The 15,030-nt window shown below is 47.8% G+C and overlaps 1 protein-coding gene across 2 annotated transcripts in view; it reads right to left on the bottom strand.

The window, feature by feature from the left end:
- Positions 1–15,030, bottom strand: part of BRWD3 (bromodomain and WD repeat domain containing 3) — a 1,637,103-nt gene that overhangs the window by 1,163,644 nt on the left and 458,429 nt on the right. The window lies entirely within an intron of this gene.

Here is a 15,030-nt window from a genome sequence, read left to right as displayed (position 1 = left end):
GCGGCTCCTGACTTGGTGGTGCTGCGTACTCTATCGACTGCCGCAGGCTCTCTCTTGCTGTTCCGGACAGGCCTCGAGCTGCGTGGACTCCTGGGCGGTACTCTCTCTCCGGCGGTTGCCGGCAGTGAACGGCGGCCTTGAGGGGTCAAGAGCTGAGAGCACAGAGCAGCAGGTTGGAATAGCTGCAGCACTACGTTACGGAGCAGAGAGGAACGGTGCAAATTAATCTTACAGGCAGTGCTGGCAGCGCTGGAGACGGCTGACGGTTCTCTGATACATTGTTGCCGGTATCGAACTAGGTGGATACATCATGGCCCCGAAAGGAAGAGGCACGAAGAAAGTGGGAACGAACAGCAGCACTGTGAACATCGTCAATCCCCCGAATCCTGCTGAGCTCGTAATCACTGCAGCTGGAGCGGTGACCTCGTCTGCGCCTACACAAAGCGCACTAGTTGCTCGTGGGGGGCGAAGTGAGAATCTTGGAGGAGGGATAGGAGCCGCTACACCAGCTAAGGCTAATCAAGGTGAGCCAAATGTGAATGGAAGTGGAAAAGGCTCTAAAGCCCCTACTCTTCATGCAATTTTCATAAAGAAGGGTAACGTCGCTAATGTAAAATCCAACACTGTGATAACAGCAAGTGGCAGCTCTGACACTACTGTAAGCGTGAATGGCTTAGCTCCCCCCGAGTGTATCATCAATGTTGCGACTGAGACGAATAAAGCCTAGCAAGTGGTTAATGAAGATTTGGGTGATTCGGACTCTGCGATCTCAGAGGGCAAGTTTTATTCTATGACAGACCTCTCTGTAGTTTCTGAGGAGGAGGATGACGGTAATAGCTAGCCAGGAGAATGGGGAGATGAAGATGAACTTATGGGGGAAGATGATGCTGATACGGAGCAGTCGCCTATTCAGATTCAGGGTCAGGTTGATGATCAAGAGACTGTTCGACGGAATTTAGAGGCAGAGAGATAGTCACAAGCGATGTCTCCACTTGTGCAACCCACCTGGGAAAGTGGGGAAAATGAGATGCAAGAACAAGATCACAACCAGGATCTGGTGGAAGAGGAAGGAGACGGGGCTACTTTAGACATTATCTACAAGAGCATTATGGCACACCGTGCAGAGACCAAAGCCGAAAGTAACCGTACTCAGGGGGCTGTTCGTAAGCTTCAAAATACGATGCGGTGAATGGTCAAATATCTCAATGAACTGACCACAAGAGTTACTGAAACTGAGGAGCGCATTTCAAGTGTCGAGGATTCACTGGTAAAACAACAAACAGCTATAGAGACTCTGCAGTCTACGAGATCAGACGTAGAATGGAAATTGACGGACTTAGAAAATCGCGCAAGGTGTAATAATTTGCGTGTTATAGGTATACCCGAAATGAGAGAAGGGAAAGATGCCCGTAAATTTATTATTGAGGTTTTCACAGAAGCCTTCCCTGAGCTAAGTGAATGGCAGTGGGGGAGTGAGATCATCAGGGCTCTTTGGTTCCCATTTACACAGAGAAAAACTCATGGAGACTCTAATTCAACAGGGGGGTCGAAAGCACAGCCACGAGCGATATTGATATGCCTCAACAATTTTATTTTGAGAGAGGCATTATATGATTTAGCACGCCCTGACAGGCGCCGCACAGGCAATGGATGCGAATTCTTTGTCCGCCCGGATTTTTGTCCTACAACTGTGAGGCTGAGATGGCAATTCAGACAGTTGATCTCGCCTTTTCAATCAAAGGGGGCACAAGTATTTCTTCTAAATCCGGCGTCGATGAAAGTGATCTATAAGGGGCAGTCTAAATATTTTACATCAGAGACTCAGGCACTAACATATTTGAAGTCCATGGACACAAACGTTCAAAAAAATTCAAGGGGAAAGAGAAGGAAAAAGGGGAGGAAAAAAAAAAGGAATCTGTAAATCGTGACTGTGGTCAATCTATTCTTCATTTTTTTTTGTTGTTTTTTTTTTGTTCTTGTTTGATGACCCCAGTTTATTACCACAGTACAAACTAAGATGCTTCGGAACTTTACAAACTTTATGTATGTGTTGAATAGTGGGACCACTTATCATCGAAATAACCATAGAGACTGGTTAAAACTATTTTTGTTTTCTTTTTCAAGTCACTAGTTGTAGGATACCGATTAAAGATTTAAATGCAATAGAGATGTTATCTAGACTGACATTTAATTAGGAAGTTTGTCAATACAGTGGTCTCGATCTGGCTAGAGATAGTTCATCTCATCTGTTATGTTTGTGGTAAGACATGGAAAAGTATAAAGAGGGTGGCGGCCTGGTGGGTTTTCTGTGGAGGGGGGCACTCGCACACTCGCATCACTGAGGACTATGTCCTTATGCCCTGTTCTGGGTGGTAGGGGAGGGGAGGTGGAAGGTGGGGTGGGGTCTGCTGGGGACAGTCTGGGTGGGGGGGGGTTAAATATAAAAAGAGGTCATGAGCACATTTTTTCGTTGTATTTCTATGTGTGGTATGCAAGGCAGTGGTGGAACGGTATGCTGGTTTTTCTGAGATTATGGAATGCCAGCTAGAATGTTAAGATTAGGTACAATGAATGTCAGGGGTCTTAATGCCATAAATAAAAGACAACGGGTGGCTAGGGAATTGCAGTGGCTTTGTTGCGACATTATTTGTCTCCAGGAGACGCATGTAGCATGGTCTAAGCGGAAGTTTTTGTCCGAACTTGGGTACACTGTTTTAGTTTGCACTAAGCAAACCTGCACGGCTCGTGGGGTTGCCATATTAGCTAAAAAGCATGTTATTAGTACGGGCCGGGCTTTGGAGGACAGTGGAGGCAGATGGGCAATTATAGAATGTACTATTGGCTCTCTCAAATGTACATTATGCTCAATTTATGGCTCTAATCTCGATCAGCCAGTTGTCTTAGACCATCTCAATGTTGAGTTAGCAACTTGGCCTACCCCAGTAATAATCTGTGGGGATTTTAATATTAATCTTCAACCGGATTCATTAGGCAATGATGACTATGTGTATGTTGGGAGGAAACCAAAAGTATATAGGGCATTACAAGCACTCCTCACCTCACACGGATTGGTTGATGCCTGGTCCTATCTCAGGGGTGGTAACCCCGGTTATACCTTTTTTTCGGCACCTCACCAGAAACTGGTGCGACTGGATTACTTCTTTGCGCCACAATCTGTCCTTTCTGGTGCGAAAATGCAAGTATATCCGCGAGCCACGTCTGATCATGGTCCCGTTGTACTTTCTATTAAGTCAAGCTGTCCTGTTAGTAAGCCCCGGGGATTCACGTTTGACCGCAAGTTGCTGTTGGATATAACATTTCAGGAGTATATGATGGACTGGGTAGCAGAGTTTTTTTAATCATAATAGAGGGAGTACAGAGATGGGGATAGTGTGGGACACGTTTAAAGCCGCTTTTAGGGGGGAGGTTCTCAGTTATGGATTATACGCACACAAGCAAGAACGGGTTCAGCTGCAGGAGCTATATCGCGTCTTAGGAGAGGCCGAAGAGCGGTTGGTGCAGGATATATGTTCAAGTAGAGATACCCAGGGCTCGACAGCGGAGGTGGCCCGATGTAAGGCAAGGGTAAACTATCAATGGAGCAAAGAAGTGGCAAAAACGCATGCTACTAAACCTCAGCTGCTATATGAGTATGGGGAGGCAAGTGGTAGGTGCTTGGCCCAGAAAATGAGAACGAGGGAAGCTGCACAAAGAATAAATAGTATTAAGGATATAACCGGGCAAGTGGTGGACAGTGAAACGGAAATAGTGGACGTTTTCAGACAGTTTTATACTCAATTATATACCAGAGAAGATTATGGCAGTAGTAAAGCTGCTTCTTTGCTTGGACAATTCTGTGAGCAAGATTTAGAAAGGGAAATTGTAGCTAAGTTAGAGGCCCAATATCGATGTTGGAACTTGAAGCGGCAATTAAAGGACTTCCAGCAGGCAAGGCAGCGGGTCCCGACAAGCTTCCGTTAGAGATGTATAAATGTTTTTTTCAAGCCCTGAAGCATAACATGTTAGCTACATTTAGGATGGCGCGGACCGGATCTTACCCAAAAACGTGGGACGAGGCCAGCATAGTGGTTTTCAGAAAAAAGGGAAAACCTGTAGATCAGCCAGCTTCATACCGGCCTATTTCATTGTTAAATACTGACGGAAAAATCTATTCGAAAATATTGGCGGCAAGGCTTTCAGGTGTGATATCTCCACTGGTCTCTGTGTGTCAGCACGGGTTTATCCCTAAACGTGGCACAACCAATCACGTTAACCGGGTGATTGCTTTAATAGACTATGCAAACGGTTTGGAAGTGCCAATGAGCCTCATATTACTGGATGCCGAGAAGGCTTTTGACCAGGTGTCGTGGTCTTTCCTATGGGATGTGATGAAGTCTCGAGGGTTTGGGCCAAAGTATATCAAATCTAAACAGACGTTGTACCAACAGCCAAGTGCACGGATCTATGTAATGGGGCTGCAATCGGCACAGGTTTAAATACAAAGGGGGACACGGCAAGGTTGCCCGTGTTCCCCGTTGCTATTCGCCCTATACATCGATCCGTTTTTAAAAATGTTGGAGAATAGTCCTCGGATCCCGCCAGTTTTGGTGCAACAGCAACAATATCGGGTACTAGCGTATGCCGATGATGTTGCAGTGCTGTCTCCAAAACCTGCTGTGGCGATGCCTGAGATTGAACATCTTGCAGCGGTATATGGCTCGGTATCTGGGTACAAATTGAACACTGCTAAGACTCAGATCTTATGTGTCAACATCAAGTCTTATTTAGATACTAGGGTTTTAACAGAGGTTACATACCTAGGGGTGCGGATAAGAGCCTTGGCCTCCGCTACGGTACAATCTAACTGGCAGAGTTTACTCACTGGGATCCGTAAAAAACTGGATCAATATGAATGCTTGCATTTAACGCTAGTGGGTAGATGTAATACTTTAAAAATGATAGTATTACACAAGATCCTTTATTTCTATCGGTCAGTACCACTAGAGATCCCCTCCACTTACATTACACAATTGCAGTCGATTTGTATGAAATTTTTATGGTCTCGGGGAAAGGAGCGGCGTGCAAAAAAATACATGGTTTTGCCAAGGGCTGTAGGAGGGTGGGCGGTACCGGACTTTCTTCTATTTTACTATGCTTGCATGCTTCAGCATATGAATATCTTACTTATAGTGGAAGGACCTCTGGAGCCAGCATTGCAACCCTCAATATACAGTCTACTCCTTGGTGCGGAAGCTAGGAATCACCTTTTCCTCAATACGGATTGGAATTATTACAAACGCACCAGATTTAAGGTTGTCGCTGCTGCTTATAAAGCATGGAAGGCAATTAAAATGTTCTATAAAATTGAAAAGTTCTCCAGATATACTCCGTTGACTGACCAGATTTTCTATCCTAGTATTTGTTGGGATCGTATAATGGTGAATTGGCGAATGAGAGGTTTAATTATTTTGGGTGACATATATAGAGGATAGTTTAAAATCGTTTAGCGAGTTAATGAAACAATATCAACTTCCAACCACACACTTCTTCAAGTATTTGCAAATACGTGATTTCTTATTAAAAGCTACTGTATGCAAGTCACCCAATCCTCTCATTGAGGCCAATAAGAAAGGAGCTCGGATCGGGGTACTTTATAATTTAATGCTAGAGGCAATGCCAAATGACTTAAAAGCACAAGTAAGCAAATGGGAGAATAGGCTGGGAAGCCAAGGGATCCTGCTTGAAAGGTCAATTGAGCTTGCAGGACGAGTACTTATGTCTGCCAACCTTGTCACGCAACATTGTAAAACTCTATTTTATTTGTATCGTACTCCAGACAAAATCTCAAAGTGGGGCGGGGACCCGGATGGGAAATGTTTTAGGTGCAGCGCTCAACAGGCGGACGTGATGCATATTTTTGGCACTTGTGTTAAATTGAGGGAATTGTTTATGCATGTAAATAAGTTCCTTTCTGAGATTCTGGTTACCCCCTTTCAGCTTACACTTACGCAGATTTTATTGGGTATAGATATGGGTTGTGCACAAGACGTGCCTACTGACAATAATGGCTATTTGATATTTGTTGCTACAGCGGTTCTAAGGCTATGCATAACTTTGTGCTGGCTACAAAGCGACCCCCCTTCATTCGCAGTATGGCGGACTCGGTTTCTTTTTATCTATACTATTGAATATAGTTTGTATGCGCTGAAAGGAAGGCGGAAAAGAGCATTGGGGCAACAAATCTGGGGTCCGGTTAGAACATATATGGATGCAGAAGACTGATTATTTCTGATTATTTCAGATTTTCTCTGGACCGTGATTCATATTCTTTCTTTTCTATTACTGCTATGCTGTATTTTTGCTTATATAATGTCATAATGTGTGAAATAGCGGAATTCCCCTGCATTTAAGCTTTGATTTGATTATTGTTTTGTTTTAATTCTTACAATGTATCGTATTGTACACTGTTCTTGCAACCCCACAATTGCAAGATGAGAAGTTTTATGTTTGATATGTGCTCATGATCTATATCTCAATAAAAATAAAAAAATTTAAAAAAAAGAAGAAGTGCAGAGAAACAGAGAGACGGGCGTTTTGAAAAAAAGAGGTTATTTATTGAACAGTCTTCTTTCTCATGCAAGAGAAGAGAGTTGCCACAATTGCAATACTTATCATGAAGTAAAGTGCGTACAGTAAAAGGAGTATTACAAAGTAATACTGTAAAAGCATGGTATGGTTTCTGAGCCAAACGGTGTTTAAAATGGTTTAAAATACATACAATGATAAAATCATAACTAAACGTACTCAACTGGTGCTTCTAAGATACGCCTACCCCGGTGTACCTAACCTAAGCCTAGTACGTGGGAAGGAGTAAGTGAGCTACAGTTCGAGTTAGGATAGTTTTGCCAATAATCTGAATCAAGAATTCTCTAAGGGTCTAATCAGCTCCATACCTTGTTTATAGAATGAAGGAGGTCTTGTATCTCGTTCTCAGGACTCGATCTCCCAGCAACCCGCAAGGGTGACCGGAAACACTGGAGATGGATTTCTCGGCAGGAGAAAAAACAGCGTCTCTCTCAGTGTGTCAATGGGAGGGTCGGCTTCCTTTGGCACTTGCCACAGCAGGGCGTCGGGCAAGTAGATAGCTGATCTGCTCCAAACCACCATGTGTTTTGCTAGGGCAGATGCTGGTATATTTATACCTGGAAGGTGCCGAGTTTGACGTAAGGGTGGACATAAGACATCACTAAGAACTCGCAGTTCTTTCAGGACTCCAGGAGTTCTACGACAAATCAATACAGAAGCAGGGGGAATTCCCGGGCTGCTGGAGGCTTGGTTTGTTTAAGAACACGTTGTGCTTTCTAGGAGTCTATGGGAGTAGCCTTGCTGTATTTGGACTGCATTGGCTATGACTAAATATGGATATGATTCTTATGCCTTTATAAGGGTATGATTTGTTATAACCACATAAGGGCATAAATCGGGAATATTTAAATAGGGTCCTAGATACATTTACAACATCCTTGATGGCGTTTCTAGAGGCAAGGATCGCCTGGAGGTTGGCTTAGTTATCTGGTATTTCCGGCTAGACCCCTCAGTTTCTATCAGTGGTTGAAGAACTTTTATGTACTTATTCTTTTTGCCCGGCTTATGGGGTTTCGGTTCCTTGTCTCTCGCCATTCTCTTGGTAGCAGAGTTAAGGCTTGCAGTGAGTCGATAGCTGTTTTCGCTATCCCCGTCAGAGGATCCACTGCTGGGCGTCCTGATATGTCATCTGTGTCTTATATTGATTCTACAGTGACGCCCCCACAGCTTCCTCAGGATGTCAGGAGTGGTATATCAATTGATGGTGTTGCCGGTCTCTTCTTTTCCCCTGTTTTCAGTGGTTCATCCCACTGGGCTAGGATTTGGACCGTTTGATCATCTCCTATCCTGCTGCACAGGTACAGTTTTAGGCCGTTATTCAGTGTCTGCTCAAAGTCTCTTCATGGTGCTGGTGGTGATAGGTAAACCTGTTGCCTGAATTCACCAGTCAGTTCGGTGGCACTGAACCCCCCCCGCCCCTTCCCCAGCCGGGGTTCGCTTTGCATCTGTTCTGTTTTCTGGGGCTCCACCTGGCGTGGGGTTTCATCCACTTCTCAGCAGGAGGATACGACTCCACTCACCTCTGCCCATTTACCATGTAGCAGCTTCTAACATGTGTGGGTAGGCCTTTAGTACCGGACACTTTCCTCACTGGGGCCAATCCTAGAGCTTATATATCACTGCCCTTAAGTGGGTAGTTCCCAGGCCACGCACTCCTGCTTTCAATCTGTCCCCCTTCCTCAGCGCAGTCTCTCTTCCCTGCATTAGTTTCTGGTTCTCTGGGTGTGGGCTTTGGTTCTCACGCCTGTCCTATTCTGGGCCTATGCGGTCTGTGAGCCTTCGGGGCAGGGAGCCGGGTAATGCACACCACTGCCTCTCTTGTGGAGGCCCCTTCTGCTGCCAGGTGCTCTCCCTGGATCTCCTAAGTGCGCACCTGCCGGGCCCAGACATCAATGACCCCCTCGGCATGGCCGCTCCTGCTAGCCACTGCAACCAGAAGCAGATATGCCCACAGACAGCGAGGGTCTCCGGCTCGTCACTTACCTGGCGTCGGCTCAACCGGGAGAAGGCCACTGCTCGACTCTGCTTCCCAATTCGGCTCACCACACCGGAGAGACAGAGTTTCGGCAGCGTAGGTCGCCTCCCTCACCCGCACTCCCTGCGGTACATGTCCCGTGGAGGGTAGGACCCAGACACCTCTTGACAAGGGCCTGTGCTTGCCGTGCTGCACGTCCCGTCCACCAGCCTCCAGAGCTGCGTCTCTCCGCTCTGGGCCGTCTACCCTGTTTCTGCACTCTTATCCCTAATCGTATTGATGGAGCCGCCTTTGACCCATTCCAGCTGTATGAGGGGTAAAAGAGCATCAGAAACTGTCCCTGAGTGTTGGTGAAGAAGGTAGGATTATTTCCAAGATTAATATAGGGCCGCCAGAGCTTCGGCAAATGCAGCTAACCAGCCATGTTGCTGGCTACGCTGTCCTGTCAAAGGGTAGTGTTAAGCATTTGTTGTACACACTCAGTCAGCAAATTATAGTCTCACACTCAAAGACTGAACTTCAGACCAACTGATTTTGTATAAAATAAAATATTGTATTTATTTTATTTCCTAGAACCAAGCAGCCTGGTACAGGTAAGTGATTTATTCTTTGCAGTAATAACACACAGTTTGAATTGCAGTTGTATATATACTTTGATTTGATTACAGTAGAATCACTGGTAATGCAATACTTTAAAATATTGTACATATACTTTGCATTGGCTTTTCAATAGGATGTCAAGTAAATTATTTTACAGATTACTTTTCTTACACAGTGTAGTATACCTGAATACTACACTGGGACATTTCCTGTATACAGGCAAGTAAAAGCGTTTCGGTTATTTGGTTACAGTTTTAGAGACTTTTATAGATTTTCCAACTCCACAAGGTCAATGATGCACTCTTGTTACACCCTCAGTGGCACTAGGGCGGCCGGGTGCAGAGTGCTGAGGCCCAATGTTATCCAATGGGGGATAGTGGCCTATGATTGGTGGATGCTCACGAGCAGGCCACACAATTGTGGGAGCAAAGCTCCTGGACTTAAGCTCAGGGCAAATGGGGGTTCAAGATAGCACCAAAGGTAAATCCTCAGCGGCACAAGGGCAACTGGGTGCAGAGTGCTATTTTGTCATCAGGTGCCCTGTTACTTTTAATGGTGATTCTCCGGTTAGCAAACGCACTGCAGGCTCAGGGACGAAGGTCTTCTGAGTGCGACCACCACTTGGAGACGTAAGTTGGGATACTGGGGGTTGGTTAGACACCGTCGGTTGGGCAACCCAAGGCCGTGGGGCGTTGGTTGATGGGGTGTCTTTTAGGGTCAGATCTTCTAACCAGCTCCTAGTTCCAGTTGGGGGGACCTTCGGGATTGAAGCTGCAGGCGTCGGCTTGAGGCAGGTCAAAGATCACTAGATCTCGGGGTCAGGATCGCCGGGGAGACCTCTTCGTGGTGTTGGGCCACTCTAACTAGGGATGTGGGCGACTAATGCAGACTCGCAGATTTCGCCGGAGCTGCAGTCCGTTTGTGAACAAATCTGGTGTTCACTTGAGACATAATGTTTTCGTTGGAAGGCAGGTCCTTGGCGTTCTTGAGGTTGCTGGCTGCAGGACACACCAGAGTTTCGCTTCTGCAGGTTTGAGGTGGGGGCAGGCCGGTAGGGCTGAGGCCAAGTCAGTGGGTGTCCTCCTCTTCTTAGCTTCGGCGCGGCTGTTTGGTCCTTCTTTTCTTCTTGTACTTTCTTGCCTGCAGAGGCAAGGTTTGGGGGTGCCCCTAAAGAACAAGGTACTTACCTTCGGTAACGATATATCTGTAAGAAACAGTAGTTAGTGTGAGAAGTTGGCCTGATATATGATGTTCACTAGTTCTAGTGACCACCTTTTATCAGTCCAAACAACCCTTATGGTGATTGGTTGTAAGTCAACCTTATAGACCAGCTATCCTAATGGTAGCATGGACAAAGCAGTCTTAGGCTAAACTCTTTTGGCATGTGAAGCCAGCTGTTTTACCACAATATAACCCCTTGAATACCAAGTGAAAGGACACCACAAAGGTTGTTATGAAAATAAACAGTATATTTATTAATAACACCTCTGAACTCTTTATGAGGTCAGAGGGCTAAGCACATGACAATCTCTTACGAAAAATAATACAAGTCGCACAAAATTACAATGGTGCCTAGGGGCACGACAAACCATATACTAAGTAAGTGGAATGTGAGAGTCGATAAAGGAAATGGAGCTGTCCAGAGGCTGTAGGATCGATGGGACCACGCTATACTAACTTCAGGTAAGTACTAGGAGGCCCACGGAACGCGTGTGCAGAGTGTGAACTCACACGCGAGATGCGTAACAACGTCTATGGACAGCACAGTTCAAGTTAAAGGTGAGTACGGACAATCCTGACTAGATAGGACGACAACGACTGTGGAACTGGACACTAGGACAGTTAAACTACCCTTGAGCACCGAAATGCTCTTGTTACCTCACCCACGGGCCGCGGGTGCATAGGGTTCAAAGTGCGTCGGGTTCTCGCGTTGAAGTCAATGGAGCCTGAAAGAAAACATGCTGCAGGCGACCAGGAGGAAGATGTACGGTGCAATCCAAGGGTGGATTGTTGAAGAAGGAGACCTGAAAGCAGAGGTGACAATGTTCACAGTCACTAGCCAGTGACTGGAGTGGAACCAGGAAGGAACCAGATGGCGACGTCGCAATCAGGTGAAGAGTGGACGCTTGACTCTGCAGCCACGTGGACCAGGAGGTGTCTTCGACGACCAGGATGGAGGCACAAGCTGTCCCACGCAGGCTCTCGCTGTCGGCGGTGTCGAATCCGGGCTGGGACTCAACAGGCCTTGGCAAAGGCAACCCACGCGGTGAGTGAAGAAAGCGTCTGGTGCGGACTAGGAGAGTCCGGGGTGCCCCTCTTTTGGAAGGGAGCAAGGGCCAGTCTGGAGCAACCAGACCAGCAGTGAAGATTTCAAAGTTCGTCGTCTAGGAGGCCACTAGCCAGCCGGCAAGTGACCAGACAACGCGTCGAGCAGGAACCAAGCAGAAGGGCCCCACGCAGATCTCGTGGATGCTGGAGGGCGGATCTTCGGTGCAGGGGCTGCTCGGGGTTGGGGCTTCTCAGTCCCCAAAGCACTTGGTCGAGTTTACCTCGGGAGTCGTGCTGGAAGCGAAGTGCAGGTTCGTTCAAGATGGCCGGTCCCACGTGTCTCGTCGCACCCACGGGTCTCAGCTTTGTTGCAGATGTAGGTAGAGGTCGGAGAGGTCTGGGAATCCGGGTCTCGTCGGGCTCTGAAGTCTGGATCCTCGAGGGAAGACGACAAAGTGAAGCCGCTGGACGCTTGATGGTGCCTGCAGTTGCAGGGTGGACACTCCTTGTCCACAAGGGAGATTCTTCAGTCTTCTGTGGAGCAGAACGTCGAAGGCCAGAGTTTCTTCTTGTTGAATAGTTCAGGATAATCTAATTTGGAATGTGACCAGCTCCTACCTTTATTCTCCTAAAGGGGGCTGTACTACTGACTAGGTCCCTCCCCTGGGTGGGACCAGGAAGGGGGGTGGTTACACCCCCTATCCTTTGTCCGGTTTCCCGCCAGAGCTGGGGCTGGGATGCCCCAGCAACTGGTTTGAACTGGTGTATGCACAGGGCACCTTGTGTGCCCCAGGCATGTCTCATTCCTTTCAGGCCTCCCTACCTCAATACACAAAATCCTGTCTGGGGTGGTGCTAGCACCTCCCAAGGCAGGAAACCCTTTGTCCAGGCCATCCTCGCTGGAAGGACTCCCAGCAGCAGGAGGTCAGACTTGTGTCTGTGGTGGCAGCATCCATTTTGTGATGCTGAGGCTCGAGTTAACTTTAACCGGGGTTCACAGTTACATACATGTCGTGTCCCTCTAGAAGGGTGGAATGCTACCCCCGTCGCCAGAATTGGCGAGGGTGGTAGTATTCCAATTCGTATGACACCGAACTCGACATGTTTTGATAATGTTATACCAGAGTTGGCATTTAACCGCGAGGTTGATAATGCACTTAAGAGTATATGGTATAGCGTTATCATGGAACAGCTATTAGGACTTGGTTCCGCAAGCTGCAAACGGGCTCAGCTCATGCCAGAGCACCATCTCACATAATTCCAAGCACTCTGCCTTCAGGATTGATAAGGCCTGCCATAGGAGTGACTAATAGGAATATATGTGTCCATTTTAGGGTTAGATATAGGTATCCTATATCTACAGCAAAGGGTGTTTACACCACCTTGCCCCAGCTGTCATGCAGCCAGTTGTGTCAGATTTAGATGGCCATCCAGGGGTGGCATAATACATGCTTCAGCCCCTGGTAGGCCCTGGGTACACCTATGCCCTGGGTACAGGGACTGATGAGGTGGCCCAGTACCAATTGGTAAATGCACCTAAAGTACATGGATGTCAATTTAGAGAGAGAACAGCTAGGCTGTGGGTCTGATTAGCAGGCCCACATCCAGGGAAAGTCGTAAACCAGTGAAGCAAAAAGCAAAAATCTGGGGTGACCATAGGATTGCAGACCCCACTCTCCTACAGTTAGTATTAGATTCCTTACCTTAGAATATCCCCAGGCGCCGGACTGGATCGGGAAATTTTTGCGTAGCAGTACCCTTGCGCGTCGGTAGGCATCATCTGCGGCTCTGCGTCCGTCGTCGGCATCGTGGGCGCCGTGATGACGTGGTCGGAGTACGTGCTGACGTCGGTTCTTAGACACAGCTTTTCCGCGCCAGAAACGCAGAGCCATGTTAAGAGCCAACACTGGTGCCATTGAAACTAGGGCCCTGAAAGGGGATGACCTTAACCCTAGATATCAGTTCGCAGAACGGGGAGGATGGGTGGGGCGGTAAGGAATCTAATACTAACTACTGTTTCTTACAGCTATATCGTTACCGAAGGTAAGTAACTTGTTCATCTGAATGAAACAGGTTAGTATTAGATTCCTTACCTTAGAATAGATAACCCAGCAATACCAACCCCGGTGGTGGGTCTGCGAACCAATAATCACACCAGAAAGTCCTGGAGGACGGAACGGTCAAAGAAGCCATCCCTCCGGACTTGGCTGTCCAGGCAGTAGTGTCTTGCAAACGTGTGCAGGGATGCCCACGTAGCTGCATGACAGATGTGCTGCAAGGGGACTCCCCGGCTCAGGGCAGTGCTAGCCTCCGTGGCCCGAGTTGAATGGGCCCTTAGCCCAACAGGAGGCTCCTTCCTCGCCAAGGAGTAACATGCCTTGATACACAAGACGACCCGCCGAGAGATGGTCCTCTTGTGCACCGCCCGTCCCTTCTTAGCGCCCATGTAACCAACAAAGAGTTGGTCATCCACCCGGAACTGGCGTGTGCGATCCATATAGAACGAAATCGCACGTTTTGGGTCCAGACGGTGGAGCCGCTCTTCCTCTTTAGAGGGATGCGGTGGCGGAAAGAAGGTGGGCAAGGTGATAGACTGCCCGATATGGAAGGCCGTGACAACCTTGGACAGGAAAGATGGTCTAGTCTGCAACACAACCTTGTCCGGATGGACAGAAAGGAAAGGGGGTTTGGATGAAAGAGCCTGGAGCTCACTCACTCTCCTGGCAGAGGTGATGGCAACCAGTAAAGCAGTCTTCAGAGTAAGAAGGCGGAGAGGACAGTTGTGAAGTGGCTCAAAGGGAGCGGACATTAGAAAGGTAAGAACAAGTCCCACTGAGGCATCACAAACGGAACAGGAGGGAACATGTGTGTGATGTCCTTCAGAAAACGAGTTACAATAGGGGACTTGAACAAAGATGGTTGATCAGGCAGCCTCAGAAAGGCTGAAAGGGCAGAAAGGTGGGCAAGAGAAAGAAGGAAGAGAAGCACCTCAGAAAGAGGGTCAGAAAGAGGATCCACAGCCTTTGCTGTGCACCATACCACAAATTTGTTCCACCTACAGGCGTATACCGACTTTGTGGAGGGACGCCTGGCTGCCAGAATGACATTACAGACTTCAGGAGGCAAGGCAAATGGCCTCAACTGTCGCCGCTCAATCTCCACGCATGGAGGTAGAGACTGGACAGGTTCGGGTGGAGGACCGTCCCCTGCTGCTGCGACAGAAGGTCCTCCTAAAGAGGCAGATGAACCGGGGATCGACTGACATACTGAGTAGCTCGGGATACCAGTACCTTCGTGCCCAGCCACAAGGATGACTTGGGCCCGGTCGCGTTTGGTCTTCTTCAGCACTCTGGGCAGAAGTGGTATAGGCGGAAAGGCGTACAACAGACCGCAACTCCACTCGCGATGAAAAGCGTCTCCGAGCGAGTGCCGGGTTGGAAATTCCAACGCGCAGAACTGATGACATTGCGCGTTCTCTTCGGTGGCGAATAGATCTAACCAAGGCTCTCCCCACTGCTGAAAGAGGCCTTGCGCCACGTCCG

This window comes from Lissotriton helveticus, chromosome 4_1, assembly GCF_964261635.1.
Source record: "Lissotriton helveticus chromosome 4_1, aLisHel1.1, whole genome shotgun sequence".
NCBI classification, from domain to species: Eukaryota; Metazoa; Chordata; class Amphibia; order Caudata; family Salamandridae; genus Lissotriton; species Lissotriton helveticus.
The sequence above is the reverse complement of the archived record's forward strand: the minus strand, read 5'-3'. Positions and strand labels throughout refer to the sequence as shown.